Raw genomic sequence first — 23,865 nt, forward strand, 5'->3', positions numbered from 1 at the left:
GGAAGTGCATTCAAGATCAAAGTTTACCAATGGACATTAAGAGGCTTTGTTAAAGCAGTGTAATTGCCGCAGTTGAGACACCTGTAAAACTGTGCTGGTGTGATTTGATCCTGTTGGTATTAGTGTCAGGTGTGCCCACAGTGCTCAGATGTTCACTCCCACAGAGCTGTGCTGGGATAACCTGTGGTTCCTGGGTGCACTTGACTACTCATCTTCCCTCCTAGCTGGTAGGTCTGTGGGTATACAGTATGTCACTGTGTAACTTGTAGATGCACAAAATTCTGCATCTCACAAATTATCCCCCTCCAAAAAGCTGTAAAACAAGGCTGTATCTGTCAAATGTTACTAAAGGCTGAGAGAGCTTAGGGTGTTCAGCCTGGAGAAGAAAAGGCTCCGGGGAGATCTTAGAGCCCCTTTAGGCACTGGAAGAGGGTCTAAGAGAGCAGGAAAGGGACTTTGGACAAAGCGATATAGTGACAGGACAAGGGGGAATGGCTTCAAACTGAAAGAGGGCAAACGTTTGATTAGATATTAAGAAGAAATTCTTGACTTTGAGGGTGGTGAGATCCTGGCGCACGTTGCCCAGAGAAGCTGCCCATCCCTGGAAGCATCCGAGCCCAAGCTGGACGGGGCTCTGAACGCTCCAGGTCTAGTGCAAGGTATCCCTGCCCAGGGCAGGGGAGTCGGGACGAGAGATGCCCTTCACTCTCCCTTGCACCCCAGCCCGCCCCGCGGGTCCGCGCACACGGCCCGTCCCGCCGCAGCTCCGCCGGCCGCCCCCGCCCGCCCCGAGGGCGCTCCCCGGGGTGGCCCCTCGCGGCCGCGCCGCCGGGGCCGGGCCGGGCGCGTTCACCGCTTTACGGCTGCTGAAAACCTCCCTGGGCGGGCTCGGGGCGGCCTTGCGGCGCCGGGGCAGCGGGGCGGGCAGGTAACGGGGCCCCGGGGCGGGCGGGGGGCGGCGGGACCCGCGGAGCCCCGGCCCCATCACGGCGGGGCGGGCGCGGCGCAGCCCCGGCTGTCAGCGCGGGGAGAACTTTGCCGGCTCCCGGGGTGCGTGTTTGTTTGTTTGTTTTTTCTAAAAGTAACTCAGAACTCGGGAAAACAGTGGCTGCGAGGGCTCCGGGGCTGCGCCCCGCTGGGATCGCGGGGGGTCCGCGCTGGGGCTGTTCGGGATGGAACAGGTAGATGGGGGATGGTCCCGCACAGCCCCGGGGAGCCGCGTCCTCCCGCTCGCTTCCCATCCCCGGCTCCGAGATAACCGCGTTGAGTTACTCGCTGTTTTAGTGTTTCTTTTCTGTTTCGTTGAGAAACTGAACACGGGCGTCGGTGTCGGCTGGATTTAGGACCTGAATTATGTGTTGAGTGATGCGTTAGTTCCTTAAAGCTTTTAAACACTAAAACAGAACCCCCAAACCATAGTTCTCAGGATGTCAGGTATCGCTGTCTGGAAGCCATCAGCGCGGTGAGCGGGGTGACAGCACGTCGTCCCCTCCGGCGTTCGGGATGTGCTCAGGTGTTACCCAAAACACAGCCGGTGATTTCGCAGGTTTCGGTTCAGGACAACATTGTAGCCCTTCTGTCTGAGCCGCAGCGTCTCCGTTGCTCCATCCATGCGGAGCTCCTTGACTTCAGCAGGGATCCGTATACAAAGTCCCCCATACCCGAGATAGCCTGAGAATTGTCATTAAAACATACCCTGTAAGGACCGTGGAGTTGACACTTGCAAACAGTGCTGAGAAATCTTGCTGACTTCAGCTGAAATTTGCAGCGTTGTTGCTGAGTCATCAGGACAGAAATATTCAGGGAAGAAATAAAGAATTTAGATTTTAACCCTAATATGAACAGCCTGTTTCATGTTGGTTTATTTATTACTTGGTACATATTCCTTGCATTTACAGGCTAATGCGTTTGTTCAGTGGTTAGCATATGGAAAGCATTAGATAACTGAAACTAACGATGCCAGAGTCCTGTATATCAAGTAATGCTGTATGTATTTTTAGAATTTTAATCTAAAGAGCTCTTGTATGAGTCCCAGTGCATCCATAATGCGGCATTTATCTCCACTATTGTCAAAATACTAAAGTGTGTCTTCTGAATTTTGGTCATGGATCACATTCCTAGTAGATGTCTTAACTGTAGGATAGTCTACCATAAAGTTAATCAATTGAAACAAGCCAAAGAATGATTTTTTTGTAGCTGACCTTTGTCAGTTTTTGGTTTTTTTCAGTTGGAATTTCTTAAATAAAAAATCTAGAGCTATCCACACAACACTTTCTTTAAAAAATAGAAGAAAATAATCCCACGGAAAAGTACTTTTCTCCAAGTTTCATCAGATTTTTCTTAGTTTTAGTGTCTATCTAAACTTTGCAGTTTTGGGTTTTTTTTTTCACATCCTTAGGATTAAAATGGTTTTCCATTGCTGAAGATGTTATCTGAGACGTTATTACAGGTCACACTCCTCCATAATAAAGCAAAACTTCTGTTTGTGATAATGGGAAGCTGTTTTGTTTGCTTTGAAGAGCTGGGTCCAGGTTTCTCTAAAGCAGAAAAAAAGGATTAAGTGGGAAAAAGTCAGAATTGTCAAAGTTGATAAAAAGATGCTCATGGTTCACATGTATGTCACAAGCTGCAGATTTTTGTGGTAGCAGCTCCCAGTACTCATGCTCAATCATATGACTCTCAGCTCTGTTAATCTTCATAAAGTCTTAGCTTGTCACTACTGTTGTACATACCAACGTTTATTTTTTCCCCCCTTCTTAAATAGTCTCAGGGTATGAATACAAACTAGACAAAAATAGATCTTTAAAGTTCTTCTCTTCCCCCTTAATAAACAGATTTGTTTCAGAAGTGTAGTTCTTAGTGATTCACATGTAACCCTCCAGGGAACGTGTGCCGTAGATCTTCATTATGGTAATTTGTCAAATAGACATCTTCTAAATCCTCAGACTCTTTTAGTGGATCTGGAGCTTCTACTCTAAATGTACTTTTGTTGGCCAGGCGAGCATTCCTGCAGTATAGAATTGCTTAAATGCTACTTAGGCAGTATTTTTTTTCTTTTTTTTTTTCCTACTTTTTTTCTCCCCACTGTGACATTTGGTTTTGTGTTTAAGCCACATGCATTATAAATATACATGTATTTATAAATTAGATTATTAGAAGTATGCAATGCAATGTGAGGAAGTCATTGCATTGATGGCTGTAAATTAGTGATAGAACTGTGATCCTGTAAGTTGCCCTTCTGTGCAGATCACACTTTGGTTTGCTGATGTGTAAAATAAGGGTCCTAATGCTACCCTGAAGACAGCTGTAGTTAATCCAACTCTGAAATACAGGCATTATATCCAGCTGTGAGATGCAGAACAGGATGCCCCTGGAAGTGGTGGAGTCACCATCCGTGGAAGGATTCAAAAGATGTGTAGATGTGACACTTGGGGACATGATTTAGTGGTGGGCTTGGGAGTGCTGGTACTGTGGTTGGACACGATGTTCTTACTTTTCCAGCCTAGAAAATTCTGTGATTCTGTGATCAGTGGAAAACAATTTACTTCATTCTTGAAGCCTTAGCAGCATGTGCATTAAAGCACTTGGTTTCTCCTCAAATACACATCTGCCTGGTTAATGCTGCTGTGCAGGTGGAAGTAGGAAGGGTCATTGTCCATCCTCCATTAACTATGTGGTTCTGAAAAAGGGGAAATCAAGTACAGCTCTGACAGCCCAGGCTGAATGCAGAAGTGCAGCCATCTATTGGTCATTGGATCTGTTGGTCAGCTGGAATCTAGCAGGGAAAAACTGTTAAGAGTTGTGTATCTGAAAACATAGTCAAGAAGTAATCAAATAAAGGTTCATGAATGCTGCTGGTTCTGGTTTCTTGCACAAATGTGCTTATGAATATGTGAGAAGCACAGAATAAGTGCAGGAGCCAAATAAAAGTGAGAATGTGCTATTATTTGTTAATGTTCGTTACTTGTGTTGAAAATCAATATAATGACATTATTGACATTGGTTGTTGACCTCAGTAAGCCTTGACTTGTGATTCAGACTGGTTAAACTCTCTGTACTGGTAAGTACAGCATTCTACCTTTACACAGAGCCAAAGGATTCAGCAATCAACAGTTTTGCTGGGCTTTCTCCTTGAGAATCAGAGGGATATGTCACCCACACATGTGTGTAGTGAGGGGAATATATCTGAGTCACCTGGGAAGCTGAATTGGTAGGATCATTGGGTCTTTGTTATCACTTCATCAGATTTTTTTTAACTTCTCAGTTAACAATGTTCATCTACATACAGATTGTTTTATGGGTGGTCTTGAGGAAAAGCTTCAATATGAGCCAATTTATATATGACTGAGCAGAAGATGTCTAATATCTTTGTGTTTGGCATGAATGAGATTGCTCCAAGAATCCTCTGTCAAGTTTAGGTGTTCATACTTCAAGGAGGATGTTAAAGTCAAAGAGACTTCAGACAAGAACTGTAACAATGAATAAGGGTTGAAAATAGCTCCTGAGGGAGAAATTCCAAGAGCTCAGTATGTTAAATATTATCAAAGAGAAAAGCAGGGAGGGATGGGATTGCAACGTTTGTGTGCATTGTGAACAGAAATTCTATGATGAAACAGAAAATGATGGGATATCAGGATCCTTTGGTTAAAATATGAGCCAGGCACATTTGCAGTAGAAATAAGAAATGCGTCTTCAGCAACGAGGGTAATTTATTGCACATTGTGGTCGGATATTCATCAAAGGAAAATTTTAATTCAAATGCAGTATTTTTCATTTGAGATGTACCTAAATAAAACTTAATTGAGGGCATGTGTCCATACTCTGTGGAAGTCAGAGTAGATGATCAAAGTATTTTTTCTGTATCTAAATACATGCATCTACATAAAAAGACAATAATGAAATATGGTTCCTCAGCCCAGGAGACTGTTGAAATTAGAACAGAACTGATAGTTAAGACTTTTAATGTCTAAAATGCCTGGAAACAATGAATCACAGAATCACAGAATAGTTAGGGTTGGAAGGAACCTCTGCTGATCATCTAGTCCAACCCCCAAAACAAAGAACTCTAAAACAAGAACTTGGTTTAACTGTACTGAAGATTGAAGATTGCGAAGTTGTGTTGGTGAGTAATTCTTCAGCAATGGGAAGATGTCCTCAGACTCAATTTCTGCATTAGTAGGTCTCAGACATTTTAAATACTAAATTAGCATGTCAGTTTCTAAGATTTCTTACAAGTTTTCATCAAAGTACTGTGGAAATTAAGGTGGTTGAAGTTCAGAATCAGAAAGAAAGGTGAAATTAAAAAAAAAAATAAAATCCTGCTGTCATAGAGTAACTTTCACAGAAGAGAATACTTGGGCTGTTACAGAAAACTGGTGATTACAACAGGGTGGTTACAGAAGAACCCACTGTGTGGGAATTATTGGAGGGTTTGCAAGGAGATCCTGCAGAGATTTTTGGGAAACCTGTGTTATAATGCATTACCTCCTGTGGTGAAGAGCCAGCAGGAACATTTTGAGTTTTTTTCTTTGTGCCCAGTTTTACATGCCTTTAGCAGTCAATGCTTTCAGGTCTTAGGCTTAGTGGAATTGTAGGCAGCTGTGCTGGTTTTGCTGGGCATAGAGTTAACTTTCTTCCTTGTAACTGGTATGGGGCTGTGTGTTTTGGATTTGTCCTGGAAATGGTGTTGATAATAAAGGGAGGTTTTGGTTAGTGCTGAGCAGCGCTTACACAGAGCCAAGGCCTTTCCTGCTCCTCACCTCACCCCCACTCCACAGCGAGAGGGCTGGAAGGCACAAAGAGTTGGGAGAGGACTCAGCTGGGACAGCTGATCCCAACTGACCAAAGATATATTCCAGACCATATGGCATCATGCTCAACATAAAACTGGGGGAGAAGAAAGAAAGGGGAGACATTTGGCGTGATGGTGCTTGTTTTCCCAAGTGGTGGAGCCTGACTTTCCTGGGGATGGCTGAACACTTGCCTGCCTATGGGAAGTGGGAAATTAGTTCCTTGTTTGGTTTTGCTTGTGTGCACAGCTTTTGGTTTACCTGTTAAGCTGGATTTATCTCAACCTGTGAGTTTTCTCATTTTTACTCTTCTGTTTCTCTCTCCCTTCTCACCGGGAGTGAGCAAGCGGCTGTGTGGGGCTGAGTTGCCAGCTTTAACCTTTTTGTGGGGGTTAAACCACAACAGCAGCATAAGGAGAAATAAAAGAATCGTACATCAGAATAGGAAAACCTCCTTTTAAAACAGTTTGACAGGATGAGCAGAAATCAAGCTGAAGAGCAAGTCAAGAGATGCCTGTCTTGTACAAACGCTTCAGCTTTTTGGAGAATGTGTCAGGAATCAGCCTTCAGTATGATGGGAGATCATCAAAATAAATGAGAAGGACCCAAGCAAGCACACATCACTCAGCGAAACCAGTCTTTTTGCCTAAATCCCTAAAGATACTGAAGCAATGACCAGATGTTTGATTAAGGAGCGTGGTTTGGTGAACCAAATCATGTTTATGATGAGGACCAGCTGGTTATAATACTGCAGCAAATTAGAGCAGGAAGAGTCTGCAGCTGGAAGGATTTTTGAGAGTCTGAAGGTGATTGTGCGTCTTGTCTCAAGGGATAATGTGCAACTATCCAGAAAGTTTCATGATACATGCTGAAGAGAAAGCTAAATATTTATTGAGTATTTACCAAGGTAAGGGTTGGAGATACCTGAAAAAGTGGAGGTTTTACAGCTCAATCCACAAACTCTAAGCCACTTAATTTGATTGCACAGTTTCTTACTAGTATTTAATGGCTTAGAAACAGGTGGATGATAGATGATTCCAAATGCTGTAATTACAGGTAAACCTGCATGAACATCTTTGCAAGGTAGAGGTGTTTGACTAGAGGTGCATGTTTTTCTCCTTACTAACAGCAGAAAGTAATTCATTGGTGTGTACATATTTTCCTTCAGGACTGTTGTTGGGGTTTTTTTGTTGTTGTTATTATTTCTTGTCCTAAGTTTATATTTAGGCATTTTGTTTAATGTTCTAAATAGTTCTATATAGGTTCTACCTTTTCTACTTTATATTTACATTCGTGTTAGAGATTACGTAAATCTGTTTCAAGCTTTATCTTTGTAATGGTTGTAATAATTCTGTTTTCATAAAAGAGATGACTTAGTTTTATGCGCTGACATAGACTGTTACTATGTGGGATATAAGGTGGTATAAGCCAAGTTTGTGGTTTGAAAAGATTAACTGTGGTAAAACTGTAATGAGAAGTATCTGTGCAGAGTGATGGGTGAGAAATTCTTAAAGAAACTAATTATTTGCAGAAAACCATGTACATACTGGCAATTTTCAAGTAGACTTGGGTGTATTTATCTACCCATTATAGTTCTTATTTTACGGATGAATATGCTAAGTGCTATTCGGAATTATTTGGCCATATGTTCCTGTTTTTATGGAACTTCATTTTGTGGGCTCTTTATATAAATAAAGTTTTCTCTTCGTGATGGCATGTACTAGGAGAAGGAGAAAAGAACGTTATTTCAAATGTTATACCTTTTGCAAAAGCGCAGATGGTGTTTGTATGTGGGGCTTCAAGTAAGTTTTACACTTTAAAACTGCTGGTTTATTCCAGATTGTCGAAGAGAAATTAGTGTTTCTAGCTCTTCTGAAGCATAACAGGTTATATTGTACCTGATGTGTGTTTTACAGTCAGCAAAGGTGTGAAGTTACGTTGAACTGCTCTCACTTTGTTTCACTGTATTCATATAATATGGATTGTTCCCCAAGTGCAGGCAAGAGTTACTTCCTTAAAGTTTCTTGTCATACTTTGGCAAGACAGGACTGGGGTGAGGCTGACTGATCTCAAGTTTCTGCATCTTCATTCTTGCCTTTATACAGATAAGTGTAAGACTTGATTCTTCTGGTCTTTATGACTTACTTCAGTCTCCACAGCTTTGTGAAGCTGATAGAGAACAGTCTCGTGGTGACACCGGTCAGCTCCTTCAACACCGGTCAGCTCCTTGGGACACATCCCATCTACTGTCACAGTTGGTTCTTTACAGTCAATCTGACACACTTCATGGGCACTAAATTTGATACAACACCCCCCCAGGAGAAATAGTTGGCAGATGATTAATTTTCCTATTTGTCTTTTAATGTGAAATTCGAAATCCATTGGTCATGCCAATTGTGGGGAAAAATGAATTTGTCGGTAAAGTCTCGGAGGCATTTGTAGGTGGGAGCTGCAGGCTGCATTGAAACATTAAATTATTAAACATGGCTTTTTACAAATGTGTTCCAAGGCATTTACATCTATGAATCACAAACACCATGCTGGGTGAGACTGAGGGCAGGAATTTACACTGTATTGCTGTCCACAGTAGTTAATTGTCTTTCCCTTGTTTAGTCTGTCGGTGTTTTTTTTTTAATGACAATATTTGGGCATGTTAAAAATATATATTTTCCTTGTGGTGATTTGCTTCAATAACTTTATTTTAGTACTGTTTTAGCAGGAGCAAATTAATGTGAACTCTGGCACAGAATGATTTCTTGCATGAATATTTGAAAGTGTAACTAGAGGGTAGCAAGAAATATTGAACTGCTGTAGATACACACCTTGTATCCACAACAAATAAAGCATTATGCTGGGGACTTACAGAATTTCATAAGCTTCCTGTTGATAGTGGCAGTTGGTGTGGGAACCATTGCAGAGCATCTGCTATGTGAAGGAACTACCTCTGAGGAGGAAACTGGAACCCTGGGGGAGTTACCTGTATGTAAAAGTGAAATGTTCTGTGCCTCTGGCTCTAGACTGTGTCTGAGGCTGAGATATGGAAGCCTATTAAAATATTCGTGGGTTTACTCATTTAGAGGTCTCTGAGAATACCTGTGGAAGAAAGTAATGGATAGATCAGGCTGCTGCTTCCCTTAACTTTTTAAAGGAGAGAGTTGGGACACTCTGTGCCCTTTTCTGCATCCTGTAAATGGGCTGTAGCAGCCATTTGGACCATCAAGGGGGGGAAAAGGTAAAAAGTTCTGATCAAATAGGGGAGAGAGTTACATGGGGTCAGAACAGTGCCTCTGAAATTGTTATTTCAGAATAGTGAGTGCTGCCTTACTGCATATTTTTACTGTATCAATTGAGAATAAAGCCTGTACATTGTTGTTTATATAAGTGCTTCCACAAGACAGGCATATGCTGAAGTATTTTGAGAAGCCTGGTCATGTTTTGAGACCAAAGTATTGGCCCGGAGCTGGTATGTGAGCATATGCTCAACATGCTGAACCAGTGGTTATTCAGTATTTCTTAGTTGCAGACAAGCATGCAGAAGTATTCTGTTTTCTCCCAGGATGGAATGAGAACAAATGCAAGGATATTTTTAAGTCAAATTGAATTCTTGTTTTCCTACCAGCTAATCACATGTATTAGATGCTTGCTGAGCGTCTGCTGTTTGAAAAACAGATACAACATGGGCAAGTGTGTCTGGCACAAGCCAGATGGTTTGATTTGTCTTCATGAAATAGTGAAAAAAATATATATAGTGAGCAAAGAGGCCATGGAGAACGTGGTGAAAAATAAAATTTACTTCTCTAGTTCTGATCAATTATTAGACTTTACAATTTTAATACAGAGCTTTCCTTGATTACAGAGTTGTGGCTTCTTTTCAAGTGCTTTATCCACTTACTTGTAACGCTTTGAAAATTATTATTTTGGGTGTGCTTTCTTACTTTCATCCTTGGTAAAAAAGAGGTTTTTTTCTTCTTTTTTTCTAACAGCTGTTTTTCATAAGTGTGTGTGGATAAATACTTATCTCCCTGTAGTCTAGCTGGCTTCTCTGCACTGTTAATACTCCACCATAACAAAAAGTGATTCTGCATGCACACTTCATTCTTGGTGTATTTTGTATGCCAGCACTAGATTTTGAAGTTGAGTGGATAATTAGCTTTGAAACTATGAAAGTGTAAATTCACGAAATTTGCATGTGTGTCTTCCATAGGTTTCAGTTTTCAAACCAACTTTAAAGAACACTTCAGTTTTCTGGAGAAAAACATGTCTGGTCTGCAGGAAAAAGTGATTTTTTTTTTTTCTCTTTATAAATAATATGAGTGTTCGAAGATCCAGCACTTCAGAACCAGAAAGTGCCAGGAACAAAAAATTTTCCTGGGATGTGTGTTCAAACATAGGATACTTCTAATGTGAGTTTTGTTTTGTTTAGGGTTTGTCTTTTTTTTTTTTTTTGGAAAAGTCATTGTTCTTCCTTTTTGTTTGTGAAAAGGAGCAGACTGCTGTTTTGTTTTGTTGAGTAATGTACAGATGGTTCTTGCACGAAAAACTTATCAATGTACTTCTGAGTACAGGGAACTGAAATGAAATACACGTTTTCATATATGTAGTGGTTATATACCAGTGTATGTAAACATAGAAGAATTTATTTATGTGTGTACAATCTTGATCAGATAGGCTTGTGGCTTCTGAATTTGTAAGTAGTTCCAGAAAGTTTGTAGAGAATATTTATAGGAGTTTTTCTGAGTGCCAGTCCTAAGAGGGATGTGAGATGAAATGCGCATTTCTTAGGAAGCATAAAGTTTGAACAGTTATGGAGTTGTTATTTGAAGTTATGTGAAAGTAACCTGAGATGGTCTCCCTTTTGAAATGGGTATTAGTTTTCTCTTGTATACTCTGTGAATGAAACCTGTTTGTTGTCTAGTTGCTGATAGATCAGAGCTCCATAAACTTGACTTTGTGTGTTCTATGTCAGAGCAGACCTATTGAAGGTTTTGGAAGGGTGGGGTGAGGTTTTGAGGGACCTGTTACCAAGTGTTCCTTCCACTAAAAGATTTGTGTTCCAGTACTTGAAAGGAAGGGAAAAAGTGTTAGTGAATATCAAATTATAGTTATTTTAAGTAAAATACTTGCTGTTGGTGCTGCTCTTTAATGGAGAATTGTTTCTTGTTCGCTAATTTGTGCAAGCATAAATGAGAGACTTGAAAAAACTTACTCTTCTGTCTTTTTCAAGATTAACTATATTTTTGGAAAGTAATACTGATGTATAGAGGCTGCTTTCTGCTCTTTGTTTCTCTTGTTTTTCCTTTATGGAATAAAGTACCTTTCTAGATGTATAATATGTTCTAAGTGGCAAAGCCTAAGTAATTTTTTTGCTTTTTCTAGCAGATACTTTGTGTGATTCAGTTTTGAAGTCAAATTCTTTCTACGTTTAATGGATACATTTTTTTTTTTTTTTTGCTTGAAAGGAGTTAATTAATGATACTTCTTAGAAAGATGAGATGGAAGTGTTACCAAAAAAGGGGGAAAATTTGCTTGACCTTTAATGCGTAATTTTTTTAGTACCAGTTCAAAAGTCTGAGAATCACTGATGTCCTGAGAAGGCATAAAAGTGCCAGTGTAAAAGATATATCAAAGTAATTCAGTTTTTTTGGAATTGAAATAAATGTGATTTAAAGAGGAACTATCAAGATACTTAGATCTTAAAACTACTTTAGTGGAAATTTTATTTTTATTCAGTTAGAGGCTTGCATTTACACTGTTGGTTCTAGAATAAATTAACTGAAAGCTGTAGAAAAACTCAGAGATTATTATTATTACAGTGCTCCCTGGCGAATATTAATCCATTTATTGTTTATCTCTTGCCTTGGAGAAATTCCATCTAGAAACTTTTATTCAGTTAGCTCGTGCAATGTGAAGTATTCTAACCTGCTATGTGAATGTACTGCTATTTAAATGATTGACTGCTGATTGACATAAAGTTATACTGGTTTGTGAAGAAAAGTGGAAAAAGAACAGAATTTTCTTTGAAACTATATAGAAGAAATTGCCTCACAGTGATATGAGATGTGCCTCACAAACTGCCTTAAAATGCAGACTGACCATTGTCCTGATATGAAGTGGAAACTTGGGTAGATATTTCTTCAAACAAAAAGCAATCTGGAAATAAATAAAAATGGAATAATTATTCACTGGTGGAATTGTAGACACAGGAGTCTGCTAGGGACATTTCTTTATGCACCAAGAAGTTCCTGAATGTACAGAATCTAATGTAAATATCACACTAGTCTTTCCTGGTAATCTTTTCTTAATCAGGGCTTTTCTTAAGACTTCATTTCTGCCAGTCCTGTAGGCACTGACTGAACCGTAACATGCAGTACTGGGGGTGTGATTTCTGTTTCAGAGCACTTTTTTAATCCTCACTGTTGTGTTACACTAATCAGGTCCTGTAGAGATCTGTGCTGTGTTTTGTTAGTTGTTGCAGCAGGTTAAAAATTAAAAGGAAGTGCCGGTGAAAACTAATTTAATGAGGAGTACTTTCTGCAGACTCAGTACTGAGTTTGGTTTATCAGGACTCGATAGTAAGAACAGGAATACCAAGTAAAGAGGGATTCAGTGGTTATCTAAGATATTGTTAAGATGAGAGATTTCTAGATCCTTTCCAGGGTACATTTTTGACGACTCTTAGCATTTTTGTAGTATTTAAGTCTTTATGTGCTCTCTTGGCTGTGTCATGTAGAGTGAACAGCAGGTCAGACTTGAACAAAATAAATATACTCAACCTAAAAATTGCAGGATTTTGCAATCAATATCATGAAGTTAAACTGCTAGAAAATTTGTGGGATTTTGTTTGTTTGTTTTTGTCTTCCTGTAATGAATTATAGACTAATATTGCAAATATTTTTTTTAAACAGCCTGCTACTAAAATATATGCCCTAGTTTTTAAACTTGTAAATTATTTTCATTAGCAGCCTATTGTCTTTCTAGGCAAGATTTATTCCTCCCCCTCACAACCACTAACTTTATTTCTGTTGTTTATCTTAAGGCTGCTTCTGACATTGTTTTAAGCACCATTTTGCAAGGTGGGGATGTGTGAGTGTATTAAGCAAGTTAAGAGCATGTACTGATGCAGAATGACCCTGAGGTATGTGAGGTGCTCAGGTTTTGTAGTGACTGCTTTAGTCAAACCAATTTGGGGACAATGAAACTGAGATCTCTGGATTTGCAGGTTGACCATGCAGTGCTTAAGTCAGAGCTCTTGCTCACCAAAGCATTCATAATTAACATTATATGCTTTCCTCTGCTAATTCAACAAATTAATGAAGAGTTTGCTGAAGTCTCACGGACTTCACTTCCTTGTGAGGCTATAATTGCTCTCTTTTCATGAATAAAGATCTGTGGTCACTGACAAACTCAGATGCTGCACAAATGGCTGAAATAAAATACGGAATAGGCAGGGTTGCCCATTTGATGTGCTCTGAGTGCTTTAACAGTCTGGTCTGACCTTTCCTAGTTGAAGGTCAAGAGCTGATGTGAAGAGCCTCAGTTCTCACACGTGCAGAGCCCCTTCCATGTGGTCCTTATGCCTGTTAGTCCTTGTGGCCTAAGAGCAGTACTTGGAATCTTGAAGTGAGGCTGCCACAGTAATGTGAGAGTACAGAAATTGTGTTGTCTTGCATCAGCAGCATCAAAGAAATTGTTTTAGTTGATAGTAAAAGATGCTCTGAGGAGGAGAGGGTGGGGTCTTTGTCTTCTTGTTCCACTGCTAGAATATCATGTGCAGAATAGACTGTTGTAAAGTTGGGCTGCAGTAACAAGTACTTAGAAAAGTCTGAGTTCTTGAAACATAAATACATTGCCATAGTGGAATGGTAAGGTGGGATTTGGTTAAAAAAAAAAAATCTAGCAAAGGAAGCTGGAATGCATTTTTATTGCATTTTTCATGTCAAGAGTGGCTTTCTGAATTTGATTCTCAGTGAGAATTTTTGAAAATTTCATGTATAAGTAACAAAGATTCATAAATAGTTTATTTCAGTTTGTTTTTTCTTGATTTATGCATGATTTTATTAGCTTTAGGCAAGTGCATAAGGATTCAAACAGGCTTTTTTTTTCTAAAATTCAACTCGTAGTATGATATAAATTTTTTTTTCCTTTTAACAAGCAGAGATCTTACTTGGCAGAGATTGCTAGAGAGCTTCAGCTGCACACATCTGTACTTCATGCCTGTTCCCATCCAAATATGTCAATTTTTATACTTCACTGGACTTGAGGTCAGACCTGCTGCAATCTTGGTAGTTATAAGAGAATTAATTTGGTGGAAAGAAATGCATGGAAAGACTTGAGTGTTTTGTGCTGTTGTTTTGAGTAATGCAGACTTGATTAATACAACTTAGTCATGTCCTTTTTTGTTTTGTGGTGTCCCCCCATCACATGATATGCTTTGACTGGCACAAATGGTTGCCAGCAGAGCTAAGTTAGTGTTAATCAGCTTATGGAACGAGTCCAGTTTGAAAGGTGAACGAGAAAATGTAAAACCCAAACCCCAAATAACCCTGTTTATAATGTAGCTTATAATAGCATATTTATATATTACTGAGATATAGATTCTCCAAATTAATTCCAAGTTAATTGAAAAATATTCTAGAATCAGAATTACAATAGGAAGAACAGAGCTAATATTTTATTTGAACAGAAGTTATATAGTTCTGCAAACTCTGTATGGCTAGGCCTGCATTACATCTACATAAAGTTAAGCAGGATTGATGCTGTGCAGCCACATTCCTTACCTGCTGGAGCTACCCAGGAGGCTGGAATTCCCCTTGCTTACTGTGTGCTGATTTCATGGTGGTGCTCAATGTGTTAATGGGCCAGCAGATGTTAAAAGCAACTTTCCATGGGTTGTGAGCCAGGAAACACAAAACTGGGAGTTCTGTCAAAGCTGGGAATAGGCTCTATGGGAGTTCTTCAGCATTATCTGTTGTTCTCTAGACCGTGTGGCTGTTGGAAATGTAGTCATGAACCTTTAAGGAAATTGTCTCAATTGTTTTAGGAGTGGAAGTTGTTGTTTTGTTTCTTTGGGTGTTGGGGGGTTTGTTTGTTTTCTTTAAATGTTTTCTCTTCACAAAGAAAATGTCCAGAATATGAATATCTAACTAAACAGAAGAGGGAATGAACTTGGATTTGGAAGACTTGCTAAATTTTCAAATGTAGCCATACTGTTCCCCTGTATGGCCCTGGCCAAAGCTACTTTTCTTTCCTAGGCTTTCAATTCCCTGCATATAAAATGAGTGATGTTATGCTGTCTTTCTAAAGAAATTTCGGAAAATACAATAAAAAGCAGCGAATTAGATCTGAGACTTACAGTTTTGTATAGTCGTATGGCTTTAGAAACCTTACTATGTCACTCTAGTTATCAGCTGAAGTTCTAATCTCATTGAGAGAACCATGAAGCTTATTCTCAATGGCAGTCGATGTCTTGCCAGATATTTCATTCTTGATACAGTTGCTAGGATAATAAATATTTCAAAGTACAGTTAAAAAAGACAAAGCAAAGGCAATATAAGTAAATGTGAGCTTGTTTCTCTGAGCACTCAGGTGAGTGATCTCACAGGCATGTGCTTTCTGCTGAATATTCATGGTTTGAAAAGGAAGGCTTAAAATGGGTAATTATGAAGGTAAGGGCATGTTTTGTCAGGCTGTTTTAATATCCTTTGGGCTGTATTTAGTAGTAACAACATCATAGTGTCTCCAGCTTCCTGTGAACTGTAGTTTCTGATCAATGAAAATGCCTTCCACTGTGACTTATTCTTCTGGTGTACCAACCTTAAATGTGTTCTTCAGCTTCCCCTTGCAAAGTATCTCCTTGCATAAGCTCTAACTAGAAGAACAGTAATAGAAAAATCTTCTTTGGTAATGAGGAAAGCTCTGCAAACATTTACATGCATGTCACGTACAATTCCTACATCAGGATTGCTTGGGGGACAGTTTTTTTTAGTCAGAGGACTGCCACAAAATGGATTTTTTGGCAGAAGGGTGCTTTGGTTCACCACCAAAGACAGAAAAACTTAATTGAAAGCACATTTTTGGGTCTGTTTGTGTTTAGTTACATACTTGTATTTTAGACATTTTCCTTGTGACCAGAGGATATTTGAAAAGAAAAAGAAAAGTGTTGGTGGGTTGTGGGCTTTTTTTAAGAAATAGGAACTGCTGTTCCAAAATGATCACTGGGAGGAGCTGTTTATTACAGCTTTTATTCATTAATCAGTGGCAAAGAAATGATGAGAGAGAGTAGGAAGGTGATGTGGAGGCAAACATACTATTGGGGAATACTCTCCTTTAGTAGAAAGTGATCAATTGCTTTTATTTAAAAAAAATGTTAATCTCAAGGGAAAGTACTAATGCACTAAAATTTCAACTTCTATTGTATATTAACTGTAAAACAGAAGTGCAGTTGGGCCATCTCATGCCTGATGGGAATGCACTGAACAGGTAGTAGTTGTCCAGCTGTCCATTTAACACATTGGAGAGTTCATGAGTTCCAAAGAAGACAAGATAACTGTTCCTGCCATTGGAGTACTGAAAGGATCTTTGACATTTATACCTAGAAAGTAACCCACCTCACAGAGGTGATTTGTGTTTGTATCTTGATGTGATCGAGTCGAAAGGGGGAAAATCTCTTTGTAAAAATTCTCCACCACTATCTCCATAATCTCTACTTGAGTGAGCGTCAGCCAAGTGAGAAAATGAAAAATTATAACCTGCCAAGCATCAGTGGCAGACTGAAATGAAAAAATTGCAAGTTAATAACAGTGATGCCTCCAAAAAATTTGCTGGCCAATTTAACATTGCTTTGTCCAAGGTCACATCTTGCAGCTGATTATTATTAGTAATTTGCAGATGAGGACTTTCTACCTTCTTTATGGCAAATGAAGATCAGGGAAACACCAGGTGCTGTTTAAAACTCAAGGTTATCAATCTCTTCAGATCAAAAGTAAGTCATGTTCCCTGCTTATTTGCTTAAGACTGGGCACAGAAATTATTTCCACTGTAGTGAAGTGGGACATCTATGCTGTCCTTTATGGCAGTGATAAAGTCAATGCAATGTGAAAACTCCCAGTGGAGTGAGGTTAGTGAAGGGATTAAAACCAGGAAAAGCTAAACCTTGCCCGAGGTTGTTCTGGAGCAGACTCTTGATAATGTTCATGTGATGATTTTTACATAATAGTGTTAAAAGATGATGTTGCCTGTTTTTGAGGTTTCTTAATGAGTGTGGGCCTATTGCAAACTAGTACACAAGACTTCATGTAAGCTGTGTCCTGTGAAATAATGAAAGCATGTTACTGGAATCCAAGGTGTGAAAACCATTAGTGAACTGTAGCAGCACTTAATTTGCTCCAGCACAATCTGCTCAATCAATTTAATATTAGAGGGTAAGCCTTGCTACAACATTTGCAAAGTGTTGGCACACTGTCACTTATTTAAAATAGACCATCATTCAACAATTGGAATGTATCATCAGTGTGTGGAAGCTCCTGCCCTGGGCCTGCAGTGCAAGAGGAAACCCTCTGTGCAGTTGTTTTCATGTGGTTCTGTGGTTCTTTTAATGAAGGATATGCAACATCCTGATATGCTGAGTGTACTAGGTTCTAGGGAGATTTTGTGGTCTGGTGATTCAAAAATCTGGTCTGTGGGTAATTGTTTTTCAGCCACTGAGTTGTTGCTGTGCAGAAAAGACTGTCCTGCTTCTGTCTGGTATGGAAAGTGAAGGGCACTTCTTCGCGGAAGACTGATGGAGTACCCTCTTTGTAACTGCCCTGTTTTCTAACCAAATAGGTTTTATCTGTCATTAAAATAATAAAAGTACTTGAGCAGCTCCATTCAAGGACTCTGCAAAAGCATTCATTTTTACTCCTGTCTATGAGCTTTGTAAGCTGGAGTTATTCTGTGCTGAGATGGCTGAAAGTGTCACTGGAGTGCTTTTCACGAGCAAGAGGATTAGCTTGCAAAAGGTGTCGCTGGTGTTTGTTAATGATCACTGTGGTTAGAAGCCTGGGTTAAGTCTCAGTCTCTGGAACCAAGTTTTCTGGGCATATACTCGGTAGGAATGGGAGCTGAATTCCCAGCTGTACTTCCCAGCTCTCTGTGGAAGTTCCCTATTAGATCATTTGTATCCTGTCTGGCTTCTGAGATCTGACAAGATCACAGCTTGAACTGTTTAATTTTTCTCGCTGTCATGCAATGCATCATAGTGAGTTAGTTCAATAGTCCTAATCTAATGCTTGCTGCAATGAAACTGTGAATGTATCAATCAATACTGGTTTGAGTAAGCAAAGCAAAATGAAATATTCTTTTGACAACTTCTGTCCATTTCATTATCTCCTTTTTAATCACAAAACAGTCTCTTAAAGTTTCCATACATTCTTAAACTTTGTAGTCTGTCTGCTTTCATATACATCAGGCTGATGCCAGCAGCTCTCTTCTCTCCCAAACGAGGTTCCATCTAATGCATTAAGTTAATCTGTTGCATTCCTGCAGCAGAAAGAAGCTGATTCTTTCCTGACATGTCCAGGCAGCTCTGGCAGGCAGACCTCTGGACCTAGGAGCAAAAATTTCAGGAATATGAGATTTCAAACTTGATGTTTTATTGCCTTGTTGTTTTTCTGCCTTTGGGATACTTGCAATGCAGGCAAAGCAGAGAAGCTTTAGTGTTGCCAGTCTGTAGCATCACTCAGTCTTACCATCTAGGGTTATGTGATGTCTAATATCCAGAGTCTGACAGGGTGTGCTCTGTCCTAGGCCAGACAGAGCTGCAGTTGTTGGATTCTGTTCATGTTCAAAGTGGAGTTTTCTCACTGAACTATGTGAAGTTTTTCCCATTTATACTAAGTCTGCTTTCCATATATGCAGGAAAAGGTTGCATCAATGTGTAACATTTCTAAGTGTGTGTGCTGTCATATACACACCCTTTCCAGCACTTTTGGCAATGTAGTGGAGATTAAACTCTTCCTCTTTTTCTGTAAAACATTCCTTTAGTAAATTCCCTAGTCAATAGTTTTCTTTTAATGTTGCAAACATTAGGAGATAAACATACAGGTGAAAGAAGAAACAAAGCATAGAGAAGATAAATACCTGTACACAGCTAGGCATGAGTTTTTCTACACACCTTCTGGGACAGAACTGGACTAGTTGTCCCTTTCTTCTATTTTCAGCAGCAGTGCTGGTTTAGATGCTTTGTTCTGCATCCTCTCCACAGAAATGAAATGACAGGGCACAACTCCCCTGTGCTTTGTTATATATGACCAGCTATATGGGTGTGTAGTCTGAATGGAGGAGAGAGCATCCAAAGCTTATGATGTGCAGTTGTAAAATTGCAGTTCTTTGCCAGCTAAGAGGTGGGTGCAGCAAGCTGTTCTGGAAATCAGGCCATTTTTCCTTGCTGTTGTGAAAAGCTTAGAGCATTGACTCTCATTTTTGCTTTCAGGAGGCTTAATGCTTTTGGGCTGTCTCAAGCCAAATGCTGATAATGGGCTCTATAAGGGAACTTTTGTGCAGTGATTCATTTAGCAGTGAAATTGGGTGTAGCAGCAGTGGAACTGACCAAGAGAAAGGTAAGGTTAAAGAAAGTATTTAGACTTTATTTTTTTTTTTTTTTTTTAGAGCTTATCAGAGCAGATTAAGACCACTTGAACACACATTAACACTTTAAAAAAGAATCACAAAGCTGCACTTTTTTTCCTGCAAAAATCCTTTAGAATATTTTACATCTATTATGATTGCTTCTTTTTAAAGTTTCTAGTGGCAGGTATTTATGTATGAGGCTTAACTTGTAATTGTGGAAGACATGCAAATTGTTCATTTTAATTGACCCTTTTGACCTTAAAAGAAATGTAAATATTTGCAGACCATTGCTTTTTCTTTTGTTTTTGTTTTAAAATATTTTAAGATAATTCACCCTGTTAGCAAAAGTATTTTCCTGGTAGGCCTGTTGCTTTCAGAGGCTGAGAGAGGAATAGATTTCCTTTTTGAAGCTTGCATGCTGATTATTAAAGTGTGTGGGAAGGAGTTCCCTGACCCATTACAAAATAATTCTTTTGCCAACAGAAAGCATAATGTGTCTGATGATATTCATAACTGCAGTACTTCTGGAGCAATTGCCCTGGCAGTTCATTTTCATATTGTTGGAAATCATATTTGCATGTTATGTTTAATGGAAAATTGCATGCTTTGATCCATGCACGTGTGGAAATACTCACTGGGTTTAACTTGAGAGCAGAGGTCTATTTACTTTGCAGGTAAGCAAACATTTAGGTATCTCAATCAGGCAAATGCATTTTAATATCCCTTGTATGTGATGGTACATCCCTGTACAGCTGCGTTTTTCCAAATCGCAGCCAGCCCAAGTAGTGATGGATACTGGAGGCTCAGTGTTTATCCACTGTATCAGATTCCAGTGATTACAGAGTTTTGAAGAGTGCCAGAAACCAGTTTGTGGTCAGACTTTGGCCTCGGTGTCCTCAGATTCATTTGCTGATGTTGCCTCTCTTTAGTTAACATGATACGTGTTTCTACCAGGTAAGGCTCTTCCAGAGAAAAAGGAAATGAGTGTCCCAGCTTTGCATGGCTGCCCTTTTCTTAGCTTTTGCTTTCCTTTGGCAAAGAGATGATTGACTTTTTCATATGTAACTGAAGACAGCTGTTTTATCAAGTGCTGAAACCTGAAGTAGGAAGGACATCTCTGCACAGGATGAAGAGTAAAAATGTGGTGGTGCATTGGCACAGAATGAGAAGGCAAGTCCCTCAGTAAAAGTAAATAAATAAATAAACCAACAAAGACGTTCAAACACCAATGTCTGTGTGGGTGTGTTTTGCCTGTATTAAAGTCAGGCCTGGAAGTTAAAACTAAAATAAACACAGCTTTTCCTGTGATGGACTTGGGTATTCTATTAAATCTTTTTAGTAGATTTTACCTTGTATCTCGAGGTTAAATTACCCCAATAAAAATAATTCCTTTGTGTGCTTTCTGGATATGAAGTTTAATCAGACTGTCTTGGAAAGTAGCCTGGGACCAATATGAGCATTTTCTTGATGTGATATCTACACATTTTGTTTCACAAGAGGGGAGGAAAGGACTGTGGTCATTCCCTTATTGCATGGGAAAGAGTTACCTGAAGTATGTTGTCAACACTAGATTTTTCTGCATTTTCTTTAAATGTTTTTTTTTAAATTCAAATTCACAACTAAAAATACTATCCAGTGTGTAGAACAATTGCTAAATTAGCAGATATTAATATGCAGTGATTGTCAATAGAAAGGAAGCTGGGCGTAGAAGAATTCTTAGTGTGTGTAAATCAGTATTGTCATCTGACCTCAGTTTTCCCCCATTTTCTTATTTTCTAAAAGCCTTCCGCTTAACAGGTCAGTGTAATGATTTATCTTTCAGATAGGTCCAGGCACTTGCTCCGTACAGTTCTTGATCCTTCTGCTGTGCTTTGTCATCAGCCAAAATGCTGCCCTGTCCTTGCACTGCATGAGGCTGCCCCAGTATAACTTGTGATCAGACTGGAACTGGCAACTGGAGTGAAGGTTTGGTTGTATGAGCAGAACTGGGGGCTGGAGTGAAACTCCAGTTTGTACATCCAGTGGATGGGAGCTCATTTTGGTTGTTATCAAGCAGGGTAATCATTCAACACATAGAAGACTGAACTAGTCAGTCATCCTAAAGATGTCTCTCTTTCTAGGGTGTAAATTTTTTAAAAGCAGTGTCTTTTGCAACAATGCATGCTCTTTTTTATTTCGTGTTCAGGATAAAAACGTGTGTGACTTTGGTAGAATAAAAAAAAAGTATAAGAACAAATTCCATTGCATAAAAGTACATCTGAAAAGTTAAATAAAAAATCCTTTCCTGGAGATTAAGTTTGCTGCCTTTCTCCTCCCTTTTAAACATACTCTTTACATGATGCTTAAGCTTTCAAGTCAAAGTTACGAGGTTCTTTAGCCAGGCTTGAGCCTGAGAACAAGACCCAAACCAGGACAATAACAAAATGACACAAAGATTGACTTCACCGTGCTTGCTGGATGAAGTGAAAACTGCTGAAATATAAATCCTATATCCTGGGATTTCACTGCCTGCTGGAACTAATCTCATTAACTTAAAACCACCTGAGGCTTAAGAGACATATACACTGCTGTGAGAAATTATATTTATCTCATCCTAGGGGGAAATCCTTTCCCTCCCCCAGCTTACCTTACTTTTGACTTTGTCATTCTTGAATTACCAGGTCATTTCTCCCCCATGGGAAAGTCGTCATAGCTCACAGCAATGCAATTACTGTATCTGAAGTTCACTGCTGTATGAATGCTGAGATCACTGTTTGAGGTTTTTCTTAAATAATTTCCTAAAGAAAACAAAGACTGGAAAAATAATAGGTTAGCAGTTTACTTAAATAAAGTTCCTCCATAGCTACAGGAAAGGATTCCAGAATTAAAAATACACCGTAAGGAAAACAGTTTACTGCAAACATTTAGGTGTTTATTGCCTTTGTAAACCAAACACTGAGTTTTCTTTAACCATTAAAGTTTAAGAGATTGGTGGCCTCTGGTAACTGGTAATTGGATGCAGAAATTTCAGAGGTAAGGTTGCAGTTTGAAATCCCATAAGTGCTAGTGAGAGCTCTGTAGTTGTGTTGTTGATTGCTGCACTCCCACTTGGATTGAGACTAGATCCCAAATCTGCATTCCATATGAAACCCAGCCAGTAGAAATATTCTATTTAGCATGGGAGGATTTTGGATGAGGCCTTATTTGATAATCTTGTTGGACTTTGCAGCAAGGCAAAATGACCCTGGTTCAAGTGTCTTTCAGTGTGTGTCTAATTCTGAAAAAATAAATCAATTTTGAGTTATCCATTAACCAGCTCAAATATAAAAGGATATTAAGATGAAAAGTAATGTTAAAGCAGAGTGAGTGTTGAAAACCAAACTCTAAAAGCCTAATTTCTGGAATGGAGCAAACCTTATGCAGTGAAAGCTTTCCGTGGTGAGCCTGACCCTTGGTGTGCTGCCTCCAGCAGGGAGCCTGGAGTATGTTAGTGTTGTGAAGGTGGAAGTTACTTGCAGTGAAATGGAGGTGCCAGTTTCTGTGACTAAGAGAAGTGACCACTGAGCAAAGCTACACATCTTTCTGGAAATTGCTGTTCAGCTCAAAGGATCATTTTTGGATTTGAATGACAAGTCTGTCAAAGTTCACAGTTTATGAAGTTAACAGTGGCTCGTTGGCTCTGAGTCAGCATTTCAACAACCATCCATTTAAAATGTCCCATGTTGGTAGCTTATAGGCACAACAATAAATACAGTTGTAATTCAGTCCAATTAAATTAATAAAAATGAGAATACAGGGCTTTGTTTCATCCTCATAGGATGAGTGGAGAGAGGGGATAGAAAGTTGCTTTGCAACACTCTTGTCTCTGTTCTCCAACCAGCCCAGATGCAGCACCTTGCACTTGGTTTTGTTGCAGCTCATGAGGTTCCCATGGGTCCACTTCTCAATTTCCTTGTCCAGGTGCAGCAGTTAAGGAGTGAACTCTCTGCAAGGCAATTTTGAACTTAAAGTTGAAAAACCAAGAACAGATTATAGTGGTGATTATTCAGGTGATCCAGTCTGTTGATGTAACTGCCCCACTGAAGATATTTAAGGGCCTACAATGAAGTGTGTAAGAGCAAATAGCTAAGTGCATTAATGTCTCTGGCTGAGAACTCCGTGTAACTATAGTGCTAATTATGTGTTGTTGAGATCTTGTCTAGATGAAAGTGAATTTGGTCCAGTGTTTCTGTTTAATTTTATTGAGTAATGAATAAATGGTTATGGCTATTGTGTTGCTAAGAATAGAGTCTATAGTGGTGAATGGTTGCTGAACTCTAGTGTACATTCCTTTTCAGCCCTGCATAAATGAGTACAGCATATTCTAGTTTATTTAGTGATGGACAGTCTGTTAGTTCTTAAAATAGCTAAGGAGTGGGAACCCAACACCTTGAATGATTTATGTGTTTTCTTTGTAAGCTTGTTTCTGTTTTGTAACCTTTAAAATGTG

At 39.3% G+C, this 23,865-nt stretch overlaps 1 protein-coding gene across 1 annotated transcript in view; it reads left to right on the forward strand.

Moving 5' to 3' along the window:
- The first annotated feature begins 874 nt into the window (after positions 1 to 874).
- Positions 875 to 23,865, forward strand: part of NAALADL2 (N-acetylated alpha-linked acidic dipeptidase like 2) — a 436,265-nt gene continuing 413,274 nt past the window's right edge. Inside the window, exon 1 of the mRNA XM_064665876.1 lies at positions 875 to 928. The gene's annotated coding sequence lies outside the window, so the exon portion shown is untranslated. The remainder of the gene's footprint in view (positions 929 to 23,865) is intronic.

Source organism: Pseudopipra pipra, chromosome 10 (assembly GCF_036250125.1).
Source record: "Pseudopipra pipra isolate bDixPip1 chromosome 10, bDixPip1.hap1, whole genome shotgun sequence".
NCBI lineage: Eukaryota > Metazoa > Chordata > Aves > Passeriformes > Pipridae > Pseudopipra > Pseudopipra pipra.